The following is a 14,161-nucleotide window of genomic DNA, read 5'->3' as shown; positions in this document are numbered from 1 at the left end:
GGTGAGGGTCCGCACAGCCGTGGGAGGGGGAGGGGCGACTCTCTCCAGGACCCCCGCAGCTGCGTTTGCATAAAAGGCCCACAAAGACCTGGGGTCCCCAGCAGGGCGTCAGGGCCCCCCACCCCCTTCCGAAGGGCTGAGGCTGTTTAACCCACAGGTGTATAAAAATAAATATTGTTAAAATAAAATTAGCTCAATTTAGAAAAAGACACCTTAGAATGAACACCACTGGGCTGGGCCGGGTCCTGGAAGGGGTGGCAGGGCCAGGCGGGTGCCCCGGGGCGGCTGTCTGGGAGCCTGGGGGGGGCCTTGCCTGGGCGGGGCTGGGGCTGGGGCTGGGGCCCCGCCAGCTGCCTCTCCGGCTGGCCTGGCTCTGCTCCTGGCTCGGCTCCCCGCGTGGCTCGGCAGCCCAAGCAGGAGCGGCGTCTTGGCGGGGTTCGGGGCTGGCGGTGCCAGGCGCCCGCTCAGAGCCAGGAGCCCCTGGCAGGCCTGCACCGACTCCCGCTCGTCCGCTGGGCTCTGCTGCCAGGGGGCGGCGAGGAGGAATGTGGGCGCCCGACCCCTGAAGGCCCCCGAGGGGGGGAGCCACGCCGGCGGGACCTGGGGCGCCTCTGCCTCTCCCCGCCCCCACGTCTGTCTGCGACTGTTGGAGAGAATCGAGGCGAGGAGGTGAGGCTCCGTCAAAGCCTTTGCAGTTTGTCAAACTCTGCAGAGGAGCCGGGAAAGGAGAGGAAGCCTCTGGCTCTGTTATGTGGAAATGGGCTCAGGCCGAGGCTGTGGCGGCTTGGAGCACTTTCTCTCCACTTGCTTCTGCAGGAAACTGTCTGTGTCCTCACCTGGCCCCAAGCCCCCAGCGCCACCCCAGCCTCACCGTGAGGACTTGAGGACGTGAGGACGGGGTTCAGGCTGCTGCTGGAATACCCCTCAGCTGAGGATGGAGAGCACAGCCCGCTGCCCGGCCCCTGTGCCCAGCCCCCGTGCCCAGCCCCTGTGCCCAGCCTCGACTCATTGCCAGGGCTCTCGGGAGGCCAGGAGCTGGCTCCCTGCAGCAGCCTTGACAGCGTGCGCTCAGGGAGAAGCTGCGCCTGAAGCAGCTCCAACACCACCTCTAGTCCCGACCGGCCTTGGAGGACACTTGGGCAGGGACTCCGGGGGGGGATGTGGAGGTGGCCGGAGGTGGAGGGCCATCGCTGTGGCCTGGGCGTGGGGCAGAGGGAGCGGGAGCGGGGTGGCCGGGGCCTGTGCAGGCCTTGGCTTCACCAGCCCCACACGGGCGGGAGTGGCCGCCCTGGCCTTGGCCCAGCCCTCAGGGGTGCCCCGCCCGGGGTCGTCCACCGGTGGCCGCAGGGGCCTCGCCTCGGTCTCCATCGCCCTCCCAGCACGCAGGGCTGCCCAGCGCCAGCCTGAGCCACAGACACGGCTGGTCAGTGTCTCTGCTGGTTCCTCGTCCTGCCGGCCTCCCCGGGCGACCAGACCCTCGGGCGCGGAGCCCACGTTGGTGCCACGGCGCCTCGGCTCTGGCGGGGAGCTCGGTCCGGGCAGGGTTGATGGCACAGGCCACCCCTCAGCACAGGGCGGGGCCTGAGGTTGCTCCACCATCCCAACCCCAGCCCGCAGCAGCCCGTCCTCTGGGGCGTCCCCCCTCCCTTTGTTGGGGACACAGCCCCTGAGCCCAGCCTGGAAGGGGCCTGCCCCGGGGTGGGCCGTTGGACGGAGACATGGGAGGCCTGCAGCCGGCTCCTCTGTTGTTATGGTGACGAGGAGGGGAGATAATTTCCTGTGAGGTGTCTCCTGCCTGTCGGATGCAGGGCAGATTAGGGGAGCGCCATGGCGACACCTCCCGCCTGGGCCGCCACCCCCACCCGCCCGCTGGCCAGACCACGGGCCTCATTAGCGGCACCAGCGCTCTCTTTGCTGGTTTTACTGCAGCTGCGGAGTCGCCGCCTGACCGTGGTCTCCCCGGAATGCCAGAGCACATCGCGGGGGGCGGCCGGGGGAGCTGGCGCCAGTGCTCCCGGGGTGAGTCCGGCCTGGGCCCCAGCCAGGCCAGCCGTCCAGGCGGCTCCCACTGCCCACCTTCCCAGCCGTGAAGGCCAGGGAGGGCAGGTGGACGTGAGGCGTGGTCTGGGGGCTGGGCTCTGGGCACCCGGCACCTTGGCTGCGGGAGGCGCACCAGGAGGCATTTGATTCTAGCCCCCAAGTTTGTGAGAGGAGCCGCCTGCCTGGACCTTGTGTGGGGCACAGCCCTGAGGGGGGTGCCTGCAGGTGGGGTCGTGGAGGCGGGCTCTGCAGCCCCTCCCTGTCCTTCCAGCACAGCCCCCCCAGCCTGGCGCCCTGCAGGCTTAGGTCTAAGTGCTGGACGTGGGCGCCGCGCGGAGGGGCTGCGGCAGGCCTGGACTGGTAAGGCGGGGGACGCTGCCCTCTCGCCCTGCCACCCTCGTGGCCTCCAGCCCCAGCACTGGACTCTGGCTGCCGAGGCCTGTGCTGAGGCGGGGCCCCTGCCGCGGTGCCGGGTACGGGGTCATGGCCGGCCTCGCCTGGGGTCCCGACCTCTCCTCCCAACAGCGCAGCCCCCCCACCCCAGCTCTGAGCCGAGCCCTGGAGTCTGGGCAGCCGTAAAGACGGGGTGGGGCAGAGAGCAGCTCGGGGGGGAGCCCCCCAGAGGCTCTTGGCTCTAAATGGCTCTCGGCCTCCTCAGCCAGCGGAGGCGGCTCGTCGGGAGCTGGGCCCTGTGCCTGCGTCCCGGCTGCTGGGGCCACACTGGCCGTGCTCAGGCCCCTTCTAAGGGCGACTACAGCTATCCCAGCCCCCCCAGAGCACCCCAGAGCAGCCCGGGGCGGGTGTGTGCCCCTCAGGCTCCGGCTGGCCCGCCGCCTGGGGTGTCTCTCCTGAGCTTCCCCCACCAGGGAGCCGGCCAAGAGGGAAGGGCTGGGGGAGCTGGTGGGGGGACTGGGGGCCTGGGGCCTCCTCACCTCTGGCCTGCTGGGCGCTGGCCCGGAGGCCAAGTCTGGGGGCGACTCGGGCGGCAGGAGGACGCCGGACCAGCAGAGCCCAGCCAGGCTGCAGCCCCCGCTTCCATTCAGGACTGCTGAGGCTGCCGGGGCAGGAGGGACGCTCCTCAGAGCCGGGAGGACAGCCGTCCCGCCTCGCAGGGCCCCGCGGCGAGAATGAGGGCGCGCGGGCAGCCGGGGGAGGGCACACGGGAAGAGCTGGCGCTGTGGCCTCCAGGGAGGGAGGGGTCACGGGGCAGGCCTGCTGGGGCGGCGGGGGCAGGGTCTGCCGGGGCTGTGCCTGTTGTCTGGCCCCTGGCCAAGTCATCAGGCCAAGGGGCCCAGAGCTGAGCCCCGAACAGCGGAGGGCACAGGATCTGCTTGGAGGCTGCTCAGAGGCCTGTCCCGAGTGGGTTGCTGCCCCTAGGCAGGGGCCGCAGGAGCGGAGCACCGACCAGCGAGCTGGCTGGTGAGGACTGGGGGCAGCACCCCTCCTGGTGGGCAGCGGCCCCAAGGTCACCTGGCGTGGCCGCCTTTTCCAGCTCGGTGGGTGGCCACGCGGCCTGCAGCCCAGCGCAGCTTCCCAGGGCTGGAAAGAGGTCTGGGTGGGTGCTCGGGTGCTCGGAGCTGTTGTGCTGGAACGGGGCCGGGGGGTGGGGTGGGCATGAGGCTGCGGCCCTGCCGGCCAGGGCGAGGTGACCAGCGGGGGAGCCAGGGTGAGGCAGCCGGGGGGGGGGGGAGCCGGGGGCAGCGGGGGAGCAGGCTGGCCCTGGAGGGGGTGGGGTACGTCGGGGTGGGGGCACAGTGAGCCAGGACCTGGACTCACTGTGCCCTGTGGGCAGCACCCAGCCCGGCCAGGGTCTGAACTTGCTCTGCGCCAGGTGCTGCCTGGCTCCCTGCAGGCTTGGGGACTCGGGTGGGTCCCACTGCCCTGGGCACCCCTGGGCCCCGGCCTTGGGCCAGGCGAGGGCTCACTTGGGTGGGGATGGGAGGTGAGTGACGGCCGCAGTGTGGGCTCCTGAGCCTGTGGGAGGGGGAGCCCCTGGAGCCCAAGGGATAAGGGGCTAGGAAATTCACCCACAAACCCCAGGAGCCCCGAGTTAAGGCAGCTCCTGGGGCTCAACTTCCAGGTACTTCGGCCTGCAGTGGGGCGGGCAGGGGCCCGAGCGTCGGCCAAGAGGCCAGGACAGGCATTTGGTGGCCTTGCCTGCTCCAGGCCCCTGTCCGCAGAGCCCCCCGGCCAGGACAGCCCATCACCCAGACCCGGCCAGCCCGGGGACCCCGGCCCAGCCCCCAGCATGCCGGCTGCTCCCCCGCGCAGGCGGTGGGCCCTGCCAAGCCTCGCGCCTCCCTCCACACTGATTATTTTATATTATTTTGTAACTTTAATTATATAATAAGCGACATGCTAAAAATCCATCGTTAAAATTTAAGCCTTTGTAATAACACCATTTTATTACATTTTGATGACTTTATAACTATGATACTTTATTATTCGTTCCGTGTTATTTTATGATGGTGTGGTTAGATTTTTAATATCTAATTATGTGCCGGCTGATCGTTAAACACTCCTAGTACATGGCTGTGCTGCCCTGGGGTCCCCGGGCCCCGCAGTCAGGAGGGGGTGCCCCCCGGGTCCCCGGGCCCCACGTCAGGAGGGGGGCCCCTGCTCGGGTAGTGCCAGCTTCCGCAGGCTGCCTCTGAGGTGCAGCCCCCACACTGGACGCCCTCCAGGCCTGGCAGGCCCCGCGCCCTCCAGAGCACCCCGCCCCAGGGTAGGCTGCCCAGCCTCTCCTGCCCTGGTGCCCACAGTGCCCGTGAGTGCTGCCCGCCTGGGCCACGGCGCAGGCCTGGGGGTTGCTCCTGACCTGCCCGCCTTGCCGAAGTGGGAGCTCAGACCTGGAGGTGGCCTGTGGGGGTGACCCTAAGAGTCAGAGGTGGCCCTCGAGGGAGCCCCCTCGCCCCTCAGGACAGAGCACTGCAGGACTGCCAGGCAGCGTCGGGGTGGCCCTGGAGGGGCAGCATGGGCAGGAGAACAGGGACGGACAGACGGGAGGGCCTCCCTCTCAGGAACACTCCTTCACCAGACAGAGGGTCCTCTGGGCAGGCCCTGGGGCTCCCCACACTCCCACTGCCTGCACTGGCGGCGCCCCCCTCCAGCCGCTGGCTCAGGAGTTGGGCCGAGAGCTTCCGACAGGCTGTGGACAGCCTGGAAGGGGTCTAAGTGTGCTCCTTGCTGGAGCCCGGCCCTCTGCCACAGACCCTGCCCGGCCAGCCCGCCACCGCCCCGCGGGGCTCCTCCCTGTGGGCTCAGGGACCCTGCGGCTGTGGCCCCCATGCAGGGATGCCGGTGCCTCCGCAGGCACTGCCCGCAAACCCCCGAAGGCCAGCACGATGGACGCTGTCCACTTGCAGCAGGAGAAACAAAATGACGACGTGGAAATAGGGGCCTGTCGGGGGGCCTGGGAGCCTGGGGTGAGGGAGACAGGAAGTCTGCTGCGCCATGTGGGCAGCTCCCTGGCTGGGGATTGAACTCGTGCTGCAGAGGCTGCAATAGCTTCATAATGTTGTGCTTAACCCCTTGTGCCACCAGGGAGGCCCCAGAAGACTCTCTTTTTTCAGGGTTCCAGAGTGTGCACAAGAAGCAACAGCCGGCAGCCTTGTCCATGAATGTCCAGTGTGACAGTTCCCCATTACTGGAAAATAGTCCATTAGTCCATGCCAAAAGAGAAACATCTGGAGGCATTAGTCAAAACAAAACAGCAAATAGATCAAAATCACAGGAAGTGGGGCCTTCTTGGGGGCGCAGGTGTCCGTCTCAGCACTGCGAAGCTGTCCGCATCACTGCAGCATGAGTTCAACCCCCGGCCAGGGAGCTGCCCACAGGGCGCAGCAGACCTCTCCTGTCTCCCCGTGGCTCCCCTCAGCAGTGGGTTTCAGTGGATCCGCTTGTTCTGCTCCCCACTCTGTCTCTGGGGAGTCCTCTCACTCCTGGCACCTCTGGCCTACACCCCAGCTCTTGTATGCATAAATAAATCTTTAAAAAAAAAATCACAGGAAGAAAAATCTTAAAACTGGTTTAACTTGTCTAAAAATGTGTTCTCTCCACCTTGACCCCATGTTTATCCAACAGTACAGCAAAATATTTGCAAACTAAATCTACTTTCAGACCATTTTATCTATTTTTGCATAAAACCACAGGGCAGAATAACCAAACAGCAATCTTCACTGCCCTTGTTGGGATTCTCCGCGCAGGAGCCGAGTGAGCTCAGGACACCCGGCCTGCGCAGGCGGCAGGAACAAGGTTGGTCTTGCCAGACTCCACCTGGGCTTCCTCTTCTCGAGGGTACCAGGGCTTTTCTTTTTCCGGGTCGTCCAGTCCTGCCCATGGAGGCAGCTTCCTCCCCCTTCTTGGAGGTCTGGAACCCTACAAACAAAGCAGCAGGTTCTCCTCTTCTTGGTTCAGCTCAAATTCAACTTCCTGGAAGAATTTCTGTCAAAGCCACACAATGAAACACGTTTCCAATTCTCTAGTTTAAGCAGACAAAATTCCCTATTGAAGTTATGCAAAAACAGACTCTGCCACTAGTAGTAAAAATTACTACCACCAGGTATCCAGGGGAGAGAAAATGCAAACACAGATTAACTCTGCTGGGAAAAAGAAAATGCAACCTTGCTGCAGATCCTGGTCAGTCAAAACAAGAAAACTTTCTTTGAATCAAAAATAAATAAATAAATGAATGAATCACTGGTATTATCTGAAACAAAACTAATCAAGAATCAGGTTTATCTCCAAGAGTCTGTTCAGTCCTTTGTAGGAAATTTTCAGTCAAAAGTTCCATCAGGGCCTCCCCGGCGGTGCAGCGGTTGACCCCTGGGTTGCGAAGCTGCCCGCAGCTCTGCAGCGCCGGTTCGATCCCCGGCCCCCGGCGAGGGTCCCACATGGCTCGCAGACCTCTCCTGCCGCCCGCTGCTCCCCTCAGCAGTGTATTTCGTCAGTCTGCCTGTTCTGCCCCCCGCTCTGGTGAATCCTCTCACCCTCCCGCGCTTCTGACTGTACCCAGTGCTTGTGTAAACAAATAAATAAATCTTAAAAAAAAAAAAGATGGTATATCGCATTTGAAAAAAAAGTTCCATCAATTGTTTGAGGTCCTCAATCAGTGGAGGTCTTTTTCTAGAAACAATTTCTTTCAGAAACAGTTTCTCCAGATATGAAACCATTGACGTATATAATATTGCAGGACAGTAATCAGCATTGACAGCTCGGACACAGGTTTCAGAAAACCAGTGTTCACGTTTCTGTACATGCCGAAGTCTTACTTTTCTCCCAGTGACCTTGCTTCCCTTTGAGTCTTACTTCGCCGGGTAAACCAAGTGGGACACAGTCATCTAGTGCCTCTTCCAGGAGGACAGGGAGAAATTTCATGGAGTGTCTCAGGAGCTCTACTGAGGTTCCACAAAATTTCCTTTGAGCAACCAAATGTTAGACTCCCAAATTTTACTTCAATTTAGATTTCTGGGAAGCTCTGCCATAAATATCAGAAAGAGCAGCAACCACAGTGCTTAATCTCTACGAAAGCTCCGGCTCAGCTCAGTAACACAGTGTTGACTGTCAAACTTTAACCTTCAGCTTTTCCTCATAAGTAGAGACTCTTCTTCTTCTTCTTTTCAAAAATCTTAGATTCTTCCAAACTCCCATTTTCCTGATAAAGACATTATGTGGCCAACATCAGTAACTCTAAAGGTTTTGTGGCGCAAAGGAAACTGGGACACCAGGGCTGACGAGAAGCAGGTTGAATGCACCAGCGCTGACTCCGCGGATTCGCATCCCAAGGCTGAGCGCGTCTGCAGGAAGTCGGGGGGCTCGTGCACACCTTCAGTTTCTTCAGTTTCTTTTTTTTTTTTTTTTTAATAGAGGCATGCCCTTATTTATTTATTTGTTTGTTTGTTTTGTTTATACATGTACTGGGTACAGTCAGAAGCGCGGGAGGGTGAGAGAATTCACCAGAGCCAGAGCGGGGAGCAGAGCAGGCAGAAGGACCGAGGTACACTGCTGAGGGGAGCAGCGGGCGGCAGGAGAGGTCTGCGCGCCATGCGGGACCCTCCTCCGGTGGCCGGGGAGCAGCTGGGGATCGAACCGGCACCGCAGAGGCTGCGGGCAGCTTCGCAACCCAGTCCTCAACCGCTGTGCCACCGGGGAGGCCCCACACCTTCAGTTTCTACAAGGTTCCGGGTGGGTTTGCACTGATAGCTGTACGCGGCCAGATAGGACGGGGCTATGTACCCAGAGGTGAGTCATAGGGTTGCTCACCAAGGTCAGTGGTCATGGGAGCCTCCAGGTCCATCCTGCCTCATGGCAGTACATGATCTAAGATTCATATCAGGGACTAAATTGCACACCAGGAACTGAGCAAAAGGTAGTTAGTTACTAAGGTCCGCAGCCTGCTTATCGTAGGTCACTATGCTTCAAGACAAGTGATAAAATTTTATTCAAGACAGGGCCTTCCTGGTGGCGCAGGGGTTCAGATGCAACCTATGAAGCTATCCGCAGCCACTGCAGCTCATCCCCAGCCAGGGAGCTACCCACGTGGTGCAGCAGACCTCTCCTGTCTCCCCGCTGCTCCCCTCAGCAGAGGATTTCAGTGGATCTGCCTGTTCTGCTCCCCGCTCTTTCTCTGGTGAATCCTCGCACCCTCCACACCTCTGGCCTGTATCCCAGTTCTTGTATGAATAAACCAATAAATCTTTAAAAAATTTTTTTACTCAGTACAACCGTATAAGCATATTTTAAAAAAACCCTTTAGGAAAAAAAAAAAAAAAAAACCCTTTAGGGCCTCCCCGGTGGCGCAGCGGTTGAGCGCTGGGTTGCGAAACTGCCCGCGGCCTCTGCGGCGCCGGTTCGATCCCCGGCTGCTCCCCGGCCACCAGAGGAGGGTCCCACATGGCGTGCAGACCTCTCCTGCCGCCCGCTGCTCCCCTCAGCAGTGTCCTTCGGTCCTTCTGCCTGCTCTGCTCCCCGCTCTGGCTCTGGTGAATTCTCTCACCCTCCCGCGCTTCTGACTGTACCCAGTGCATGTATAAACAAAACAAACAAACAAACCAGCAAACAAATAAATAAAGCATGCCTCTTTAAAAAAACCCTTTAAATTACAAGTTAGTCTCTATTAACCAAAAATTATCCCAGATCATGTGTTCTTGAAACACTTGTACCAGTTTCCATTTCATTTCTTGCTTCAAAATGTCTACAGGGGACCTCCCCGGTGGCGCAGCGGTTGAGCGCTGGGTTGCGAAGCTGCCTGCAGCCTCTGCAGCGCGGGTTCGATCCCCGGCTGCTCCCCGGCCACCGGAGGAGGGTCCCACATGGTGCGCAGACCTCTCCTGCCACCCGCTGCTCCCCTTAGCAGTGTCCTTCGGTCCTTCTGTCTGCTCTGCTCCCCGCTCTGGCTCTGGTGAATCCTCTCATCCCCCACACCTCTGGCCTGTACCCCAGTTCTTGTATGCATAAATAAATAAATCTAAAAAGATAAAAAAAAGACTCATCTCCTTCCTTCTGGTAGCCTCCCTGGGACAGAAGTTGAAAGAGCAGATTTAGCAAAGCACAGATTACCACTCCCTCCACACTAGGGAGGAACAGCAACAACACAGGTGTGAAAACCTGGTACACTTGTTAGGGGGAAGTGATGTCCTGAGTTAATCCCATACAGGCTTTGTGGACTCCACCCCCACTCCAGACTAAAGCCATCAAGACTCTGGGAAAGACAAATCCCATCACCACCAAGGGAGGGTGGCTGGGACCTGAGGGTGGAGTTGGGCAGCCAGGTTGGATATAAAAAACCAAACACGTGGGCCTTGGGCTCTCTGGCTCGCGATCGCTCGCCTCCCGGCTTCACCGCTCCTGGCTGGCGGCCAGCTCTCAGAGCGCCATTTTGGGATTCCTAATCGGCGGATCGGGTAGGACTCATTTAAAACTTTGTCTCCCGCTTTTCTCCCAGAGCTGCACATTTCCTCATTTTCCCCTTCCCTTGTCAATAAACCTTTTATTAACCTTTCGCGTGTGCCTGCAGTGGAGCATTGATAAGTCCTTTTAAGCGCACGGGTGAGGACCCACAGTCAGGCACCCCGTTTTGTATCGGGGTTGCTCTACAACACACTTAGGTCATGCACCAGAGAGTGCTTTCCACAATTGGCCTTCCTCCATAGGAAGCAGAATCTTAGCATCCTGTCTCACACCGGTCATCAAGCAAATCTAGAATTTAAATGGCAAACATGTCCAGAACAAATTGTGTAGACAAAAATTCCCAGCAGCAAATCCTTTCAGACTCAGACAAAATCTTTTTAATTTTTCTGATCCAGATTTTGCAAAAATTCAAGTTATCTCCAAAAGCCCATTAATTACCAGTCACTGCTCAAGGCTTCTTGCCAGACATCATTTTCCAGGCATACATTTGCTAATTTAAACACCACTGCGCCATTGTTGGCTTGCAAAACCCCTCAAGCAGGGATCAGAAAGTAATCAAAGTCAAAACCAAAGTCAAAGCAACTTATCACTGAAGAACCATTATTGCCTTTAGAAATGCTAATGAACCTGTAAGACAGCAGAGCTCACGAGCAAGAGTCCACAGTCCTAGGACTTCACTTGAGCTAACAAAAGATGCCACAAACAGAAAGCAAAAATCTCAGAAGGAGCCAAAAGAACAAAAACTTCTGAGTTTCAGAGAAGCCTGCCAGACACCATCTTTGCTCTGGCCACATGGTCCACGTACTACCATCTTTTGAGTAAAACTGCTAGACAGAACAATTTTCACAAAATCAAAGCTCTTAGCAAGTGACTGCAAACAAACCGGACACATGCACGGTTTCCACAAAGCCCAAGCCAGTTTTCCCTTTTTCCAACAGCAGCTCTACACTCGTCTGAAGCAAGCACACTAGAGAAACAACAACCACATTTGTGCTTATGGTAGCCAGTGCCAGGGGAAGCCAACTTTCTCCACGGGGCTGACTCATCATGGATGGCTCCGTCCCAGCTGGGTCACCAAATCCATTACAGGTGATGGAGTTTTGCAGAGTGAGGGGTCCTTGGGGTCACGCTGGGGAAGGTGTCCCCAGAGCTCCCGTTTCAGAGGCTCGCGGTGAGTTCCAGGCGAGTTTCTCCACGAGTCAGAGACGGTCGTTATATTTAAAGAGCAGGTTTATTAGGGAAAGGGACAGGTTTTGCTGAGAGAGGCCTGCATGGTGCAGGTGGGCGGCCTTGACAGGTCACGGCAGGCAGGAGCTGCTGCCCTGCAGACGGAGAGTGTTGGTGAAGCGGCTCCCGCATAGGCACAGGTGGGCAGAGGGACGGCTGCCCCGAGCCTGTGCAGAGACTGCCCTGATACAGTCCTTTTCTCTTTGGGGGCTCGCTCCTCCATGGAGTGGCTGCTTGTGGCTGATGTTGGGTAACAGGCAGCACTAGGAAGGGACCGGAGATTCCTGGGAGGCCCAATCTCCTTATCTTTCTCCTCAGGCCTGAGCTCCACTCCCTAGAGCATCTGATCCTGCTTGGGCCTCCTGCCTCGTGACAACCCACTGGCGCCCAAGGGCCAGACCTCTCCAGCTAGGTTAACGGTCATGTGATTCCCCTCAACCCCCACCTCCTTGTGAGTCAGGTTTTAGTCTTGTGAGGCCTCTTTTCCAGTTTTTCTATTCTTGTCCTCCATCATTTGGCAGGGAGAGGGGCACCCCAGAACCCCAAAAACTGCCTGCACTAAACAGGTTCTGCCATCTGCAGGATCAAGACAAAACATGTAAGACCTTTAATACAGTTAGTGAACAATACAGAGAAGACCAAGAATATAGTTTCTAAACCAAGCACCTGAAATTATCCGTCCCCTTGTGCATAAAAGTCCAGCCAAACGGAATTGGCCCAGAGCAAGGCCCGAAAGCTGCTGCAGTGTGAAGCACCTTCCAGCGGGGACCCACAGAAAAGGGTCAGAAACAGGCAGACAAGTCTGGGAGGAAAAGAGCAAAATCAAAATCAAGATAAAAGCTGCCCACGGGTCTCTCCCCGACGTCTGTTCCAGCCAGTCCAGGACCAGAAGCAAGTGCAGCTTCTTCACACGTCTCTGCTCCGCGCGCCTCCTCCAGGCTCCTCCGGGCTCCCATCCTGCTCCCTTCCTTCCTTCCCAGCCTGCTCCGCAGCTTCGCCTCCAGCTCAGCTCCACCCTCCCTGGGGTAGGGCAGGGAACCTGGAACTGCTCCTTCTCCTGGGCCCATGAGCAAGGCTCGGCCCTGCCGCAGGGCTCCCAAGTGCCTCCACCTGTCGGCAGTGCAGGCCGCTGTCCCCAGGTCAGAAAAGCTTCTGGGCCAACAGGGGACATGGCCGAGCCTCTGTCTGCACTGGACACCTGGTGGGTACCTGTGCAGCCACGAGGGTCATGTGGGGTCCCCAGAAATCCCAGTGCCTTCCGGCAGCCCCTGGCCGGGGCTGGACTGTCCATCCTGAGCTGGCCCTGTCGGGGGGCCGCTGTCCCCTGGGGTGGGTGAGGGCTGGGTCCCTCCTGAGCAGCCTGCGGGCAGAGCTCTGGCTGGAGTCCGGCTCTCCCGGGGTCAACGAGCAAGACAAGTGGACAAGCGAGCCCCTCGGCCGGGACCCGCTGGCCGGCCGCTGCTGGACCTGACCCCGAGGTCGGGCCCGGGCGGGAGCGGCCGCGCAGAGCTGAGGACGGTCACTTCATCGCTGTTTATGGACCTCCGCGGGAGGAGCTCGTTGCTCTGATGACTCACTAATCACTCCCCATAAAAGCGGCCGCCAAGTCCCTCAGAATCGATAAAGCGGCAAGTTCCCGCCTAAAGCAGGCGCCGGTGCTCGCGAGTAAACCTTTCGGTAATTTACAAAGGCTGTTGAATTTTACAGTAAGTGTTTTTCAAACCAAGCTGGATTCTAAACAATAATGACTTTTTAATGCGGGCCTGTGATTACACTGTCACGGTGAAATACGGGCCTCCGCGAGCCGGGGAGCCGCGCGGCCGGGCCCAGGTGAAGGCGTCTCCATAAATCTCCCTCCAATCCGCGGCCTGGCAGGCGCCCGCCGCCCGCCGCCCGCGTCCGAGACTTAAATTCAACAGACGATTTGTAAGCCAGCAGGTGCTCCTGCTCGGCGCCGCCCGGCCTGGCCGCCCGGTCAGCGGGCCAGGCGCAGTGACCGGGCCCGCACGGCCGCGCGGGGAAGGGCCCCCAGCCAGAGCCGCCTGCGCGGCCGTGGACGGAGGGCAGCTGGGCTGGAGGCCGGGGCCCAGCGTGCGGGACGCCGGCGGGTCAGTGGCGCGGGGACGACTCTGAGGGCCCAGGGCTTCCCCCCCTTTCTGATCCGCTGAGGGACCCGTTGGGGGCCGAGGGGCTGGAGGGACGCCGCCCCTGCTGCTCCCGGCAGGCCGGCTGCTGGGGCCGCGTTTCAGGGACAGCGGGGTCAAGGCACCCACAGGCGCCCGCGGAGAAGACGCCCAGGCCCCCGCTTTCATGGGGAGGAGGAGGAGGGTGGCCCCCCACGGACCTGCCTCCTTCAGGGGCTGGGGCTCTCCCTCCCCAGGGGCCGGGGGGCAAGGACCGCGGGGGCAGGCTCTCTGCCGCGGGGCGTGGGGGGCCCTTGCCGAGAGCCCCCTGTGGGATGCTGAGCCTGAGGGCTGGTCTGGGGCCCCGGGCGGGATGTGCCTGAGGAAGGAATTGGCCCCCCGCTCCAGGATGGCGGCTGCCTCAGCCGAGAGCCTGCTGCCCGGGGACTCAGGCACCACAGACGCCACCCCCGTGAGTCCCAGGAAACCCCGGGGTCCCCGCAGCCTGTCAGCTGGATGGCGCGTGCTGAGGAGGACACCGCGGCCGGAGCGCCTGAGAGCGCGGCCCAGGGCAGGTGGGGGGGGGCTCCGCCTCTCGCCCAGACTCCCGCGCCCCCACACGCTGAGGTGGGAGAAGTGGGTCCCGCGGCCCGGGCCCTGGCTGGGACAGCGCAGCTCGGGGAGGCGCCAAGCAGGGCCCCTCCGCCCTGGAGGCCCGGCATCCGCGGACTGCGGGCAGAGCCCCGGGCCCCTCGGCCGAGCTGGGGGGCCAGCCCCAGGCGGGGCGTGGAAGGGGCCCTCCCCGGCCCCCGCTCCTGAGGGCACAGGCCGTGCCCCTCGGCAGGGTGGACCGAAGGAGCCCC

This window comes from Talpa europaea, assembly GCF_964194135.1.
Source record: "Talpa europaea genome assembly, chromosome: 8".
Classification (NCBI taxonomy): domain Eukaryota; kingdom Metazoa; phylum Chordata; class Mammalia; order Eulipotyphla; family Talpidae; genus Talpa; species Talpa europaea.
This window is presented reverse-complemented; position numbering follows the sequence as displayed.